Here is a 15436-nt window from a genome sequence, read left to right as displayed (position 1 = left end):
TAGGCATGGGCATATTCATTGGGGGACAGTGTCGACGGCTAGCGCGGAGCATGGTGCTTCCACTTGGACATGGGTGGGAGCCCCCGTGAGTCCCCAAGGCGGCGCTCAGGAGACTCCGGGGCGTGTACAGCCCCACTCATTATTACATGAGAGTGTCACGAGCGGAGACCTTCAAAGGCCGGAGCCTTGCTTCATGTCACCCGACGAGGGCCCCGCCCTGCGCTGCCTCCGACCACCGTTGGGGAGTCCGGAAACCAGGACGAGACCAAGAGGCAAGGGGGACGCTGGCGGCACCTCGGCGACCGTAGGCCCTCCGCCGGGGGGAAGGGCTCGCAGACGCCTTCCTCGGCGGGGGACCTAACTCCGAGCAGCGTCTTGCTCCATGCAGTGCGCGGGAGGCCCTGGCCCCGGGCTCCCCCCATGCCGCTCCCAAGGCCCTTCGTGTTCCTGCGGCTAGGCCGCCGCCCTGGGAGCCCTGGCGGTGGTTGCGCCCTGGTTCACTTGCGATCCATGGTTAGCGCAAACGTGCTCCTGAGGCGTTAGCTATACCCAGTGGTTGTTGCTGTCGAAGATGTTGGTGGAGGCCTGCAGCGGCTCGCAAAGAGCCTCGGCTTCGTGCACCTCCAGCGCCCAGCCTGGTGTGGGGGATCGGCTCGGGCTTTCTCCCGGCACGTACCTTGGGTCCACTGCGACGGGCACGTAGGCTTCCAGGCTGGCCTCTCCTGAGTCGCTGCCCGGTTGCCTCACGCTTCCACCCTCTTTGGTTGTCATCGGGTCCTGGTGGCCGAGGGCCGGTGTCCCAGCGCGCCCCCAGGGGAGGTTGCTCGGAGGCGCTCCGCCCCGAGATGGCATGGTCGAAGCAGCGCAGACCGCACCATGAGGTAGGACAACGCCGAGAGGCTCTTCAGGAGCCTTGGGAGAGGGCGCGCGGGTGTGGCGAGGGTGAGCGCGCGCCCCCGCCACGGCTTGCGACGTGGGCAGGGTGCAGAATGGTGTTGCACCCTTGCATGCTGCATCCAGCAGCACGGCAACTCGCTCCAACAGGGCATCACGGCCGCTTTCCACTAGCCTGCACCTTAGCAGTTCTCGAGGCACGATGACAGCGGCTCGCATGTTCGCCTGCTCCCGGCGAGTGTGTGGTGCTGTTGCCGCGGCGTACTTTGAAGACCGCGCAGCGGCGCAGCTGCGGCGCGGCGCTAGTGGAGGGGGCTACGGCACGCGCCTTCTGCGGCCGGCGGCCCCAGGCGTAACGCGGGCCGCGAGCAACACGGAGTGGAGGTCCTCCTCGTCGGTAGGTGTTGTCGAAGAATCCCGGACAACCCAGTGCTCGACGTGGGTTCTCGGGGCACCGGCCATGGTGTTGGTGGAGTAGCGGCGGACCGGTCGATGGAAGAGAAGATCCACCGCATCCCTACCAGGCGCGCCAAATGTCGGATTTCGGGTTCCGCAAACCCTTGATAGGTTTGAACTCTGGGGTGCGTGCGGAGATCTCAACCTACCCAGCCCCCTACCCGCGATCCTCTAAACCTAGCGCGTCGAGCTCAAAGGGACAGAGAGACACATCAGTTTATCCTGGTTCGGGCCACCTTGCGGTGTAACACCCTACTCCAGTGTTTTGGTGGATTGCCTCGAGGGGCTGAGGATGAACTTGTACAGTGGATGAACAAGCCTCGGGAGGTGAGGTGTTCTTGAGCTCGGGAGAGCTGGTGAGGTGGCCGGAGAGAATAGTTCCAATCCCCCTCTATGGTGGTGGCTAAGTCCTATTTATAGTGGTGTTGGTCCTCTTCCCAAATGTTGGCGGGAAGGGATCCCACAACGACCGGATTTGAAGGGGGACAGGAAGTACATCCTATCCTGACTAAAATGGTCTTCACCTGTGAAAAGCCTCTAGTCGTGACGCTGCGGTGGGCTCGGTGATGACCTTCGTCCTGCCGTCCTGGCGGTCTTGGTCTTGTTGCACCATAATGGAAACCTTTGGCTGATTCCTAGGGACTCCGCGCCTGCTGCTTGCCTCCTTTGCACCAAAGAGGAAACTGGTACTCTGCACCCGCTGGCGCCTGCCTGGCCTTGGTCGTCATGGCTCACGTCAGCTGAGCCTCGTGAGGTGCGTCTTGCATAGAAGTCTCCGCCCCTCGAGAGCCAGCCTGAGGAGGCCGATCCCCTTGGAGGTCTTGGCGTCGTCCGCCTCGCGAGGGTCTTGTGTTGTTGATGCTAAAGCGGGGCCGTACCAGGCCGTTGATGGAGCCACGCAGTGGGCCGCAGGCAGGCAAGTCTGGGTACCCCTGTATCCCGAACGCCGACACTGGTAGTGCGACACAAAGCAAGTAGGTAGATTGTATTCCATGTAAAAGATCGTAGTCCATGTAAAAGGTGGAAATGACACTTTCTTTCTATACAATGCAGTGTTCGTTGCCCACACATGATGGAAGAGATCACAGAGAGAAATACTATTCACTCATGTCTGCGGTTCCAGTTTTTTGAAACAGGGTGGTCCACCCTAAAAGAATATTGACAACAAAATCAATCATTACTTGTGAGCTTGCTAGGAAAAGTATGCAGAATTGTAACTGCAGTAAGAGACTGTCCAAAATCTGAATCAAGAAGTTGGTCTAGCACTTATTGTTTGCAACTAATCAATGTGAATAATTGGATATCATATCGAATGAGTAAGAAAGACAAGTAAAATTATCAACAAACCCGCACTGCAGTAGTAATCTGGGTCAATGTCACTATGACCAACAATCCAAAATGACTAGTGTCTGTTCCTAGTGCCGGAATTTTGAAACCTTGTGAACTTTACAGGTACTAAAGATTACTGAAATACATCTGATCCATTAAGTGTAGGTAGCTCTCAGTACATAACAAGCCCTAATGACAGTCCTGCCTAATGAGTAATGAATCAATTATAAAATGGTTGATGAGGAGTGGCTGCTGAGTGTTGAGGACGTATCTCAGGATAAATCAGGTTGGCTTAGTGGCTGTTGCACGCCTAAGCCCTGAACGGACTGGGAAGGTAGGCACGGCAGCGCGCCCAGGCAGCGGTTACGCTGTTGGGCGAGCGGCTCCTGACCTCCTATTAGTCCGGTGTCTCCTTCTAGAGTCATGCCGTCCGAGGACGGCAAGTCGCTGGCGAGGCAGGCGGCTGGGGCGAGTAGAGATCAGAAGCGCAGCAGAACATAGGGGAATCGGGGCCTGGGCCGACCCAAAATCCCAGGGTGGGCCGCGGCCCACCGTGGGCACACTGTAGAGATACATACCCGAGCGGCGTACATGCATTTTTGAAACTAAATTAGAAAACTAGTCGTCGACCCGTGCATCCGCACGGGCTAGTGTCTATTTTAATTGGATTTTCTACTTTGTTTGAATTCAAACATTTATTTCATTTTTACATGCCCCAATTCCATATTTTCATTTATGAATTTCGTATGTTCACATGTAAAGAAATTGAAATTCTATATTCATGTGCCATATTGTGAAAAATATATATTCACAAGTTTTGCCAATATGCTACAACATTTGGTTAACTGTACAAAATGGCTATTATGTATATAACATGAGTGTATATCATATTTACTATAAGCAAAAATTGGAAAATAAATATCTTACTCTAGATTCATAGTGCTACATATAGATTTGGTGCAGCGTTTTTGTAAATCATTAAAGCCTAGCTGTTAAAGGCTAATGATGTATAGGTATATGCATTAGCATTTTAGTTAACTTATATCATATAATATATCCTTGCTGAAATTATGGTTGGTTTACGCTATGCTACTAATTTACTTCAGTTTTCTTGACGTGCAATTCATACTACTCATAGTTTAGAATGAGATATCTTCATTTTCTTTTATTACAAACTTCGATGGAGATGTTAGACCAACTGATTAAATGAAAACGGTCATTGTACAAACTTGAGCTTGTGATGTCGCTACACCAAATTCCAGTATCTAGACGTCTGAACGGGCTAGCACTAAAAAAATACATAATAGTGACATTTTCAGTATGTTCATTTTGCAAATTCTTTCCACAATAATATAGACAAAATATCCAAATTATTATTATCCAGGCATATTAAGTTCTCAACTGCTTCAAACTTTCCATAGGACGAAATATTATATTCTCTGAATAGGTTCCTTATGGCTTGCATTATATGTTATAATTTGGTGGTCCAGTAATAAGACATAAAAGAAAATGAATTGATGGACACCCGGATGTTTGAATAACCTTAGTGAGCTTTGAAGTACATATTGTACTATGTACAACCGGAAAGAAATAAGAGCTATACTATAATATTCAAAATGAAGACCAACTTGCCAACTTACCGGTTTGACGTTGATTGAAATTGAGGAAAAATTGGACCCCACAATCTAATACTAAAACTGAAATATTAGACTTTAAACAAATGACATGCAAATAAAATACTGATTAAAAACATGTAGCAGTTTATCATGATTATCCACATTGATTTAGAAACTCCTAATTAGGCATATTACATATTCATATGATTTCAAACCAGCATTACCTTGGGACTTCTTTTATTTCTTAGCAATCAGTTATATAGTACAACTTTTTTTGTTTGTCGTTCAGCATGAGTAGTTAGCTATCCTCTTAATAGAAGTTGTATGGTATTCTTTTTGCTTTCTTAGATTCTGTGGTATTGTTTTTTGGTTGATACACCATTGGAGAATTAACATGTATATAGTTCTACTTCCAAAAATTACATGTATAGTTATCTCTTGCTAGTTATAAATGTGAACAGTCAAACAAAGCGATGTTGCATTAGATGGCATGTAACACATGTTTGATCACATCAACAATATATATTTCGGAGAAGCTAATCGATCTCTTGTCATAATTTCGAGAAAAACATATAGTAGTAGAAACATATTAAAACTTCTTATATTTATTTACAAAGGGAGTTCAATATATATGCAAAGATCAGTGGCATTCGTTTATACGGAAATGTTGTAGTAACATCCACTCTAATAACATGTGACTTAGATCGCTACCAATTACATGAAAAATGCTGCACGACCTTGCAAATTACCACCAAGTCCTCCCAGCGAGTGGAGTTTCTTCCTTCCAGCCGAAAACTGGCCCCGATAAAAAACTGGTTTACGATCTCTAAAGTAGAACAAAAGAACTGATTAGTAAAGATTAGCTTAGTTTTAAAAAACATAGATTTTGGTCCTTTTAGTGAAGGCTAGCTACTAAAGTAGCAGTGCACGAAATATCTGTCATATGTATATCAACGGTACTTGCTTAAAAAAAGGTACGTATATCAACGCTCTCCTTTCCTAGCTTTTCTCAAAATGGATGCATCAATGGGAAGCTAGAGGCGCATGCCATGAAGATTTCATTTTACATCAGTGGCAACGGCAAGCTATAATAGATAGGAGAAAGCGTGCATGATCCTTTCTGGTACAAACATCATGTTAACGTAAATTACATTGCCATGGAGGACATCGAGTCCAATGATTCTAAAGAGTTCTTCTACTGCATTAGATATGTACGAAATACATATAGACTGAATGCACGTAGTATGAAGAGAATATGATTAATTAGTGTTCCGTGTTGTATCAGACTTGCAGTGAGAAAAGTAAAAATTAGGTGTAAAATGTGTTGGTTTTTACCAGAAACACGTGTATAGATAAGTATTCTACTATAGAATGAAGTTTATACAAAACTCCTACATTGCTCAGAGCAGGTAACAAAATTGGTGGTTGCCATGGGCTTTCCGCATTTTGTCTGTTCTCCACAAACGAAAATAATAGTCTGAAGTACAACTTTATCATACACACCTTTATCCACTGGATGCACCATTATGAGTAGAAAATACAAGTCATTTATTTTACTTACAAAATTATGTTGTCAACAAAAGGCAAGCATGCATAAGCACTCCATGATTTTTGTACAAATTACATACTGGAAGCGAAAAAAAATTGATGAATTAAAGAAAAAACTCTATGATTTCTCTATAAATTATGCAATGGAGCTCGTGAATACCTTACTAGATTATTAAGATGCTATCATGTTTCTCTCCAATCTAGCTACATTGCAACACCAGAAGTAATTTCTCGTGAGAAGTTTATTCTGAAACATAGTAAATTGCCAATTAGTCAGTACTGATCCCTTTGTAGTATACATTTAAGGAAAAACTTGTCTGGACATAAAATACATTTGATTCTTGGAAGTGGCACTACCTTACTACAATATGTTACAAAAATAGGCATACTTCTAATTTCTGTAATTTATTGAACAGCACATTAAAATGCTCTGTACACAGTGATTATGATCAACTTCAGTTCTAAAAATCACTGTGAGATGTACTATCAATCTGAAATTAACTCTGTATGACATTCAGAGCATCATATTAAGGGCTTGAATTTACTAAATGGAAAAAATGACAGATTAACTACCTGTGCGCTGATCCATAACATATACATCACAGCCAACTCTTGCATATCATATCTAATGAACCGCCGAATTAATACAAATGTGTGTTGTTTGTCAAACTTGTCATGCTTTAGTTCATAGTAAACTTGGTATATCCATCTCTAAACTTGCATACTACATGCCTAACTGTTGTAGTCACCAAGATTTGACCTGCTGTTAGTAGTGTGACCAGCAGTGTGATTTTGTGGTTTATTTAACCTTGGAATGATAGAATGATAAGAACAATTTGGAGGTGAAGTACATTCGTACTATTGTTAATACTGGCACATATGCCCGTGCGTTGCAACGAGAGCTAAAATAGTTTACATTTAAAGTCAGTGAGAATTATATGTGCAAGCAAAACCCTATGTGCACACGAAAAGGAACATTTCGCTTCTCGGCTTCGCCACGTGTGAAGGAATCAACCCGCTATTTTTCCATTCATTGATCAAGCGCATTTAAGAGTCTTGTTACGTCATTGTACGCGAGAGAAGGCTCATGAGTTATTTAATCTACTTTACCTTTCAATTCATTCAATCGAGGGGATTTTAAGGTATGAAGTTTCTGAATATTTCTAAGAAACATGAACAATTGTTTAAATCCTGAACAGTTTAAAAAAATTATGTACAGTTTTGAACAAAAGCAAATAAAATATGAAAGCGAACATCTTTTAAAATTCACAAACATTTTCTAAAAACACCAATTTTTTATAAAAACGTGAACATTATTTGAATTTGTGAACATTTTTTTAAAACCGGAGCATGTGTTGAAAATTCATAAGGTTTTTATAAAATGTGTATCTTAATACACGGACATTATATTTAATTGTGAAAATTTCACTAAAACAAGAATATTTTTCGAATTTGGAGCATTTTTTGAAATGGCATTTTCCTTTTAGAAATCTTGAACAATTTTGAAAAACAATTTAAAAAGAACTTTTTGCAAGTTCCGAAGAGTTTTCAAAATAGCAAGAAAATTTTGGAATTCTGAAGATTCTGAAATTTTTGTTTTTAATTCTGAACATTTTTAGAGAATTTTAAATTTACGAATTAAATTCTAAAAGAAAAATAAACTTGGAAGAGAAAAATAGATAGGGAAAGGAGAATAAATAAAACTAAAACACAGAACAAAGAAACTACAACTATTTGTCGCCTATTGCGGAAAGTAGATTTTTCTAAAGCTGCGTGCGCAAAAAAAATAAGTGGGCTGGCTTCGCTGGGCCACAGCACGCGGCCTACGTACGAAAATTATTTTTCTGGCAGACAAAAGCATAAGAATTTAGTACCACCTCAGATAGAAAAAAAAAATCTTTTCGACGGTGAACGGATGAAAAAATTGGCGAAACGCACCTTGCTTTATTAATAGGGGTATAGAGGTATAGATTGGATTTAACGTTTCCAGTAAAATAGATTTCTTGCTTTGAATTATTAATCCGGCAATCATACCATAATCATCACTCATCAGTATAGGTTCCAGTCTTGTCTGTAAACTCTGCAAACTATACGTATATGGCTAGGTAATGACAACATAAGGTGTGGTTGCAGGCACAAAGTAAAAGATCATGGTGAAGTATAAAGCGCAAAGCACATGCTCTTCCAAATAAATTTTGAAACAGAATAGGTTGCTACTTTACTCATGGTTTGGCATGTGGATTGTACAATGGCGTACCTCAGGTGGAGCATTGACGATCCGTGTTCCGTCGAAGTTGTACATCGTTGTTCTAGAGAAAATGGTAGAACGGCAAGACTGGACACTTCCGTATAGGGGCTTGAGGCCATCTTTGATGTGGCAACGAGAGCATTCCATGTGGAGTCCATGTCCAACACACATTAATGACGTGCTTGAGCAGGACACAACATCCGAGTCGGTGATGCCCTCCATTTTTGCAGCCTGCATAGGCACCTCGACTTGCTCCTATCGTAGTGTGGCGGCGCTCTCATGGGTGTTCAGGGAAAAGAGCGGCATGGATGGGGGTGTGACCATGGTGAAGAGCGCAGGAGCGCAGCTTTTCCAGTAAAATAGCTTTCTTGCTCTGAATTATTAATCCGGCAATCATACCATAATCGTCACTCATCATTATTGGTTTCATCTTGTTTGTAAACTCTGCAGACTATCTGTATATGGCAAGTTAATTACCATAGAAGCTATGGTTGCGGGCACACAGTAAAAGATCATGGTTAAGTATAAAACCCAAAACACAATGCTCTTCCAAATAAATTTTGAAACATAATAGCTTGCTACTTTACTCATGGTTTGGCATGTGGATTGTACAATGGTGTACCTCAGGTGGAGCACTAGCGGTCGGTGTTCCGTCAAACTTGTAGATCGTTGTTCTAGAGAAAATGGTAGAACGGCGAGAAAAGATACTGCCACATAGGGGCTTGAGGCCATCGTTTATGTGGCAAAGAGAGTGTTCCATGTGTAGTCCATGTCCGACGCCCATTACTGACGTGATCGAGCAGGACACAAAATCCGAGTTGGGACGCCCTCTATTTTTGCAGCCCGCATAGGCACTTCGACTTCTATATACCCCAGAAGGCATGAATGCTATACATGACCAATTTTTTTAATAAACAGCTAGAGAGATAAAATAGTACATCTATGGGGGAGAGAGTACCTGTGGTGAGTGCCAACCACATCAGTAGACATGGACGATGTCATCTGGATAAAACGAAGATATTGTTGTTATTGTTTCAACGAAGTATTACTTGTCTTTGGTGGCTTGATATGCTAGATATATACTCCAAGTATCTGCAAAATGGTGCCATGCATCCCAGTATCCACAGGGAAAACCTCTGTAGACGACTATCAGATTTGATGACATTAGTTATAATAAAAAGAGAAGAAATATAATTGGTGTTGTTGATACAGGCCGTGAGTTGCGACTAACATGGCACGAAGACGCGGGCGCGTAGATTTAGCGAATCTGACTTCCCAATCAGGTTCCGGCAAGATGTGCCAGTACATACATACGTATGCACAGCCATATACAAATTAAATACGCACATCCATATACAAATTAAAAGAGAAGTATTTCTTCCCGCATCTAGCACATGCATGTGAGATTGAATTGATGGCAATAGGTTCTTGATCATACATGATTCACGAAGCTCGACTTGAACATAAATATAGACGTACGTGTACAACCTCCTAATCCAGCATGCACTACCGGCATGGATGGGGGCATGACCATGGCGAAGAGCGCGGGAGCGCAGCGGAGGTCGGGGAGGGAGGTGGGTCGGAGGAGCTTCTCCGGAGGTCAGGTGGTGAGGACGCAGGACCATCGGCGAAGATCGGGATGGGAGGAGCGCCGGCGGTCGGGGTACAGGGGGCGTAGGACTACCGCGGTGGTAGGGGTGGGAGGTGGCAGCGGAGATCGAGGTGGGCGTGGCGGCGCTTCGGGGGGAGCGAGGGCGTGGCGACTGACGGCGCTTCTGGGAGGAGGCGGAGATGGAGAAGGTTGGATGGCTTGTTGGGCCATAGAATGGGCTAACCCCACGCAGGAGATGCATGAGATTAAAACGACTCTATTTAATCTGGACCAACAAGCCATCCAACCTTCTCCCTAGGCTAAAAACGAAGGCCCATATGACACTCCTACAACCGTGATAAGATTTAATCTGGACCGTAATAATTCGGTCCCACCGGATAACGGCTGGTAATTTCTAATTAACGTGGTAATTTCTAGGGAGTCTAGAATTAGTATAGGTATATGGATGGATTTAGCTGACCAATTAAATGACTCTATTTTAATAATATAATATTCGTATTTGAACAACTAAGCTTGTTTAGCTTGATGGGTGGAGCAGTGCTATTATGACACGAAGCACGTATGCTGATCGTATAGTGATCATAAAAGGGGGAAACCCTAAGCATTTTTTTGAGCAAAAGAGCGTTTTCCTCCGATTTTTATTAAATAAACCACCACGGAACCAACATGATCAATTAAACCCTAAGCATGGTCAATTAAACCCTATTATGACTGTGTGACGCCCCCGATTCAATCGTACACTAATCATGCATGCAAATATGTACGATCAAGATCAGGGACTCACGGGAAGATATCACAACACAACTCTAAAAACATAAATAAGTCATACAAGCATCATAATACAAGCCAGGGGCCTCGAGGGCTCGAATACAAGTGCTCGATCATAGACGAGTCAGCGGAAGCAACAATATCTGAGTACAGACATAAGTTAAACAAGTTTGCCTTAAGAAGGCTAGCACAAACTGGGATACAGATCGAAAGAGGCGCAGGCCTCCTGCCTGGGATCCTCCTAAACTACTGGTCGTCGTCAGTGGGCTGCACGTAGTAGTAGGCACCTCCAGTGTAGTAAGAGTCGTCGTCGACGGTGGCGTCTGGCTCCTGGGCTCCAGCATCTGGTTGCGACAATCAGGTAGAAAGGAAAAGGGGGAAAGAGGGAGAAAAGCAACTGTGAGTACTCATCTAAAGTACTCGCAAGCAAGGAGCTACACTACATATGCATGGGTATATGTGTAAAGGGCCATATCGGTGGACTAAACTGCAGAATGCCAGAATAAGAGGGGGATAGCTAATCCTGTCGAAGACTACGCTTCAGGCCACCTCCATCTTTCAGCATGTAGAAGAGAGTAGATGATAAGTTCACCAAGTATCATCGCATAGCATAATCCTACCCGCGATCCCCTCCTCGTCGCCCTGTTAGAGGGCGATCACCGGGTTATATCTGGCACTTGGAAGGGTGTGTTTTATTAAGTATCCGGTTCTAGTTGTCATAAGGTCAACGTACAACTCCAAGTCGTCCTGTTACCGAAGATCACGGCTATTCGAATAGATAAACATCCCTGCAGGGGTGCACCACATAACCCAACACGCTCGATCCCATTTGGAAGATCAACACGTCGCAGCCCCACTTAGGCACAACAGAGAGGTCAGCACGCCGGTCTAAATCCTATGGCGCAGGGGTCTGGGCCCATCGCCCATTGCACACCTGCACGTTGCGAACGCGGCCGGAAGCAGACCTAGCCTAGCAGGCGTTCCAGTCCAATCCGGCGCGCGCCGCTCAGTCGCTGACGTCAAGAAGGCTTCGGCTGATACCACGACGTCGAGAGCCCATAACTGTTCCCGCGTAGTTGGTTAGTGCGTATAGACTAAATGGCCAGACTCAGATCAAATACCAAGAACTCGTTAAAGCGTGTTATTTTGAAGTAACCGCGGACGCCGACCAGGGCCAGGCCCACCTCTCTCCTAGGCGGTCTCAAGCTGCCCTGTCGCTCCGCCACAAGTAACAGTCAGGGGCCGTCGGGAACCAGGCCCACCTCTACCGGGATGGAGCCACCTGCCCCTTCAACCCCATCTCCGAACAGTATCATAAGTAATGTAACAGTATAAAGTATATAACATATGCCCATGATCACTTCCCGAAGTGATCATGGCCCAGTAGTATAGCATGGCAGACGGACAAGAGTGTAGGGCCACTGATGGAACACTAGCATCCTATACTAAGCAGTAGGATAGCAGGTAAGGGTAACAACTGTAGCAACAATGACAGGCTATGCATCAGAATAGGATTAACCGAAAACAGTAACATGCTACACTACTCTAATGCAAGCAGTAGAGAGAAGGAATAGGCGATATCTGGTGATCAAGGGGGGGCTTGCCTGGTTGCTCTGGCAAGAAGGGTTCGTCGTCGATGTAGTCGATCACAGAGGTACCGACAGCGGTCTCGGGGTCTACCGGAAAGAAGTAACGGAGGGGAACACAATAAATAACAGAGCAATCAAAGCATCACAAAGCATAACATGGCAATACGCGGTGCTAGAGGTGACCTAACGCGGCAGTAGGTGATACCGACGAAGGGGGGAAACATCCGAGAAAGTATCCCCGGTGTTTCGCGTTTTCGGACAGATGAACCGGAGGGGGAAAGTTGTGTGTTTGCTATGCTAGGGATGTGTGGCAGACGAACGAGCTACATATCCGGATTCGTCTCGTCGTTCTGAGCAACTTTTTCATGTACAAAGTTTTTCCATCCGAGTTACGGATTATTTTACATTAAGTTTTAAAGATTTAATTCATTTTTAGAATTAACATAATTAATTTAATTAGAAAACGTAATTATGATGTCAGTGTGATATCAGCATGATGTCAGCAGTCAACCGTCTGTTGACTGGGTCAACACACGTGTGGGTCCCGTTTGTCATTGCCTCATTAACCTAGCTAACAGATTAGTTAGGTTAATTAGCTATTTAGGTTAATTAATCTTAATTAGTTTAATTAAGCAGGGTTAATTAACTATTAAATTGATTAATTAATTAATTAACTAATATTTATTTATTTTAATTGTTTCCTTTTCGTTCTAAACAGTACATGGGCATGGGCCCCGTCAGTCAATGGCACAAGGGGGCCCAGCTGTCTGTGGCCCCTAGGGCCTAACGGGCGCGCGGGTACGGGTATCGGGCGCCAGCCCGATTGGGCGCTCGCCCAGGCCAGTCACAGGACGGGACGCATCGGGGCTCCGGCGGCCACCGCAGTGAGCTGCAGCAGCCGCGGAAAAGGGGAGCAGCGCCGAGCACACGCGCCGGCGTGGTCGCGGGGCGGCGCGGCGGACAGGGCGCAGGGGGAAGAGGCGACGGCGTGGCGCACGGGGAAGGAGCAGCAGGGGCGAGGAGCGCTGCAGGGCGACGAGCGTGGCTAAGGAGGTTAGCTAGGTGAGCACCGGGGAGGCACGGCGCAGCACGGGCGGCAGGGGGCGGTGCAGGCACGGGCGCGGGCGAAGCACGACCACGACGGCCTTGGGCGCGGGAAAGTGGCATGGAGCGGCTGGCAGCGGAATCAGAACGGCAGTAGGCGCGACGCGGGCGAGGCGAGGCTGGCGGCGCAGGTGAGGACGGTTAACGACGCGGCGAGCACGACCATCAGGAGCGCGAGGACCGAGGGAAGAGAGGAGAGGAGGGGGTTGCTGCTCACCCCCGTTGCAGGGGATCTGGGGCGGCGAGGCTCGGGGTCGGCCGAGGATGCGGCGACGCAGGGGAGGAGCGGCGATGGTGTTCGGCGTGGTCGTCCTGGTCAGTGGCGACGGTCGGTCCGGTCGGCGTGGCTCGAGGAGGCCGGCGGGGTAGGGGCGACGGCGTCGGGCGGTGACGGGCGGCGAGGTCCCTGGGTGGCGGCGCGTCCAGATCAGGGGAGGGGGGAGGCTCCAGGGTGAGTGGGGGGTCGGGGGGAGTGGGTGTAGTGGGGGGTGTGGCTGGACCGATCTAGGTCACGGGGGAAGTCGGGGGGGTATGGGGGCGCCGATTGGGCCGGCCTAGCTTGCCCAGTGGCCAGCTGGGCCGAGGCCCAGCGGGGGGGTCTTTCTTTTGTTTTCTATTTTGTTATTCTCTTTTTATTTAATTTTTTTATTTCTATTTTCTTTTAGTTACACATTAATTTTAGTTTAGTAAAATATGACAATAGCCCCTAAAATAATGTTCCGGAATAACCCACTGTCATAAAAAGTTTTACCCATAATTAAAATAGTTTAGCAATTTATAAAATACCAAGGGCATTTATATAATTGTTTTTGCTAGGGTTTAAATCATTTTAGAGTATTTAAACATTTTATAAAAGTGTGGTTTCTCCACCATAATTACCTATGCATTATTTGGCTCACACCGAACATTTTAGTTTTAATACTTGAAAACTTTTATTGTTTGCCTCTAATTAAAATTTGAATTTGAATCGTTTTGAACTAACGCGAGTTTATTAACAAAAATCGAGGTGACGTGGCATCATTAGTAGAGGGTTACTGTAGCTTAATTATCCAGGCGTCACAATTCTCCTCCACTACAAGAAATCTCGTCCCGAGATTTAAGAGGGGAAGTGACGAGAAAGGGATTTGGTTACGAAATTCTAACGAGCGTTCTCGATCTTGGTTGCTCTTCTCGAAGCAGTTGATCCATTACGTTGATGTCTTCATTTTTCCTGCTTCAGGTCATCATGATGAAGCTGGCATCCTTTCTTCGGGAACTCCATCGTACTTACGAAGGAATAATAAGGATGGGTATTCCGGGAGAACGGACCTCTGCAAGGTTGACTATCTGGTCAATAACATCGGGGAAGGTGGTGGAAAGTAACTCTCAAATTGAAACTTAAGAAAATATCGAGTGCAAAGTAAGAAGATGCAAAATAGAAGTTTTCAAGCGCATAGGCAATCGTTCGTTGCCTGAAACGAAGTGTTGAAGGGGTTTAGAGCAATGTGAATAAGCATTGCATCTGATACCAGAATAGATCACTAGGCAGGTGGCCGTGAATTACATACAAAGTCAAGCGCGATGAATAACTTTGACAACAGGGTGTACAGGAGAGTCAGGTTTCGATCCTGTGGAACTATGGGTTATGGGCCCACCATGTGGTTTTTTTAAATAGGAGCGGTGACGTCTTGCACGATCATGTAAGCAAGAAATGTCAGAGGATAGCCTGTCAGTTATGTCGGCAACAACGTCGGTACCAAGGGCGAGGGACGAAGAGAACCATTTTCCTGCTCGTTGAACGAGGCGGACCAATAGGCAAGGTTCTCGTCCATCGGTGGCTACCGGAATGTCATCAACAATAGTAACAGGGTCCTATTGACAGAGTAGTACACCGAGGTGTTTACATAAGTAGTGAATTATTACTGGTTAGATCATATAGATCACAAGAAAGATTAAATAAAATAATGGAAAGGAAAAGGGTGATCATCAGATTAAACAGAACAATGGAAAGGAAAATGTGTTTAAACACATATTTCAAGGGTATATCCTTCCCAAGGACAAGCTGAGCATGATATCCATGACAGGATATAATGTAGAAAACTCTTTAGGTAGGGGAGAGAAATTTCATGACATTACCCATACAACGGTGTTTGGATAATTGAGCAAGAATCATTTAGCATTGGGCTTCAAATGTTCTTGTAAAAAAAATCGGAGTACCACAGACATGCTTCAAGATAGCATTGGCATGGTCTTCAAGCAAAGGTCAGACTTTGGATACAAAGGATCCATCAGG

General features: G+C 45.6%; 1 long non-coding RNA gene across 2 annotated transcripts; it reads right to left on the bottom strand.

Moving 5' to 3' along the window:
• Window positions 1-4827: 4827 nt before the first annotated feature.
• LOC123168138 (uncharacterized) lies at window positions 4828-9921 on the bottom strand. Of its 2 annotated transcripts, XR_006484217.1 has the most exons (4): window positions 9050-9921; window positions 8101-8979; window positions 6004-6090; window positions 4828-5121 (listed from the first exon to the last, which is right to left on the bottom strand). It is a non-coding gene; the product is annotated as an uncharacterized lncRNA (long non-coding RNA). The 2 variants fall into 2 exon arrangements; XR_006484216.1 differs by having other exon boundaries at window positions 8101-9921.
• Between the last annotated feature and the right edge of the window lie 5515 nt (window positions 9922-15436).

This window comes from Triticum aestivum, chromosome 7D (genome assembly GCF_018294505.1).
Source record: "Triticum aestivum cultivar Chinese Spring chromosome 7D, IWGSC CS RefSeq v2.1, whole genome shotgun sequence".
NCBI lineage: Eukaryota > Viridiplantae > Streptophyta > Magnoliopsida > Poales > Poaceae > Triticum > Triticum aestivum.
This window is presented reverse-complemented; position numbering and strand designations above follow the sequence as displayed.